The sequence below is a fragment of the Alexandromys fortis genome, unplaced genomic scaffold (assembly GCF_014885135.2).
Source record: "Alexandromys fortis isolate MF-2015 unplaced genomic scaffold, M_Fortis_MF-2015_v1.1 scaffold_225, whole genome shotgun sequence".
Lineage (NCBI taxonomy): Eukaryota > Metazoa > Chordata > Mammalia > Rodentia > Cricetidae > Alexandromys > Alexandromys fortis.
The window spans coordinates 1,371,609-1,373,823 of NW_026068119.1; the positions used below are offsets into that span (position 1 = coordinate 1,371,609).

A 2,215-nucleotide genomic window follows, 5' to 3' on the forward strand; every position below is an offset into this window, starting at 1 on the left:
CCACAGAGGATAGAAAGGTGTTGGATTCCTTACTAGCTAATATGGTTAGATCAAATAAGACCCACTGAAGCAATGGCCCAGATAATCCAACATTCATGATAGCTTCAGGACTGCTGGCTGAGATGAACAAACCACACAGAATACCCCATGAAAGACCTGATTAACAGCACCCCCAATCACCAGGAAATAGTCTAGAGAATGACACCCAAATTCCCTAAATGATTGTTTATAAATGTTTGTTTACATTTTTTTCAAAGTCTAAAGCTTTATTAGAGGAGGGATGGGAGAAGCAAGTTCCTCTGCTGAGCAGATTACACCGTGAAGCTCTGAAGCCTGGGATGGAGCTGGAGTGAAGAGGGCTTTGAGAAGGGACCCTGCACAGGAACGTCTCTACCCTTGGTCGAGGAACAGGAGCACCAGTCTCAGAAGCGACCATGCCGGTGGTCTGGGGAACGGCACCAGTTCCTTTCTCAGGGACTGTGGCCTGTATGGGATCTTGGGGGTGACCTATGCCTGGGTCTTTGCCCATAGAGCTGCCGGTGCAGGTTCCGGGATATGGGTCGTAGGTGCATGAAGTTGCAGAAGCCACCTCGGGTACATTCCCCCATCTCGCCCAGCAGCACGACTCTCTGAAGTCAGTGACAGGGGACTCGTGCACAGCCTGCCTGTTGAACCAGTGGTTATTGAGTTCAGTCACAGCCCGCTCTGCATCCTCCTCCCGGCGGAACTTAACATAGACATTGCCCACGAGGTGGTCCCCAAGGTTGTCACACACATTCATCTCTTCGATCTCTCCGTACTTCTCCTGCAGTTCTGTGAATACCTCCTCAAAGAAGTTATCATAGTGCTCTTGCACCTCCACGTCGCTCACGTGACAGTGCGATCCGTCTGCCGTTTGGGCTGTGTTCTGTGGATTTCGGTACAAGTTGAGCAGCACTATGGTCTGGCTGAATGTCGGTTTGTTGTGAAGTCGGGAGCACCGGTCCCCGTGCCGGCAGGCCCCAATCTTAAAGTAAAAAGAGCAGTTAACCTTGTCCTTCTCAGTCCCGAATATCGAAGCTAAATATTCAGCCATTTTTTTCTGTTTGTTTACATTTAAAGGAGGATATGTTATAGAGATTAATACTTTGCATTGGTATGGATCTTTCTTTATTGATATAAATTTAAGGTCAATTTTGTTATATGTATATTTATTGTTTTATTTCTTTATAAGTAATACAATTCAAAATTTCCACTTCCTCCCCTCTTCACATTTCCCTCCTGCTCTCCCACTCACCCTCCTCCCTCTCCCTCCAGTCCTAAGAGAGAGCAGGGTATCCTGCCCTGTGGGAAGTCCAAGTCCTTCCCCACTACATCCAGACTTAGGAAGGTGTGCATCCAAATAGACCAGGATCCCCAAAAGTCAGTACATGCAGTAGAGACGAATCCCAGTGCCATTATAATTGGCTTCTCAGTCAGCTCCCCATTGTCAGCCACAATCAGAGAGTCCAGTTTGATCACAGGCTCATTCAATCCCAGTCAAAGCTGGATTTGGTAAGCTCCCATTAGATCAGGCACACTGTCTCAGTGGGTGGACCAACACCTCATGGTCCTGACTTCCTTGCTCATGTTCTCCCTCCTTCTGCTCTTCATCTGGACCTTGGGAGCTCAGTCCAGTGCTCTGATGTAGGTCTATGTCTCTATCCCCATCTGTTGCTGTATGAAAGTTCTATGCTGATATTCAAGATATTCATCAGTGTGGCTATGGGACAAGGCCAGTTCAGGCACCCTCTCCTCTGCTGCTCAAGGACATATCTGGGGATATCCCCATGACACCTGGGAACCCCTCTAAAGTCCAGTCTCTTGCCAACCCTTAAATGGCTCCCTTAATTATCTTCTTCCCTGCTCCCATATCTGCCCTTCCTCCATCTCAACGATCCCACTCCCCCAAGCTCTCCCCAAGCCTCCCCTTTTCCCTTCTCTTTCCCTTTCCTCCCACCCTAGCCCCACCTCCATGCTTCCAACTTTTGCCTGGCGATCTTGTCTGCTTCCAATTTCCAGGAGGATCTATATATGTTTTTCTTTGGGTTTACCTTCTTATTTAGCTTCTCTAGGATCATGAACTATAGGCTCAATGTCCTTTGTTTATGGCTAGAATCCACTAATAAGTGAGTACATACCATATTCTTTTTTTGGGGTCTGGGTTATCTCACTCAGTATAGTGTTTTCTATTTCC

At 47.5% G+C, this 2,215-nt stretch overlaps 1 pseudogene; it reads right to left on the minus strand.

Annotated features, from left to right (window-relative positions):
* Positions 1 to 422: 422 nt before the first annotated feature.
* LOC126490210 (splicing factor U2AF 26 kDa subunit-like) lies at positions 423 to 1,075 on the minus strand (annotated as a pseudogene).
* Between the last annotated feature and the right edge of the window lie 1,140 nt (positions 1,076 to 2,215).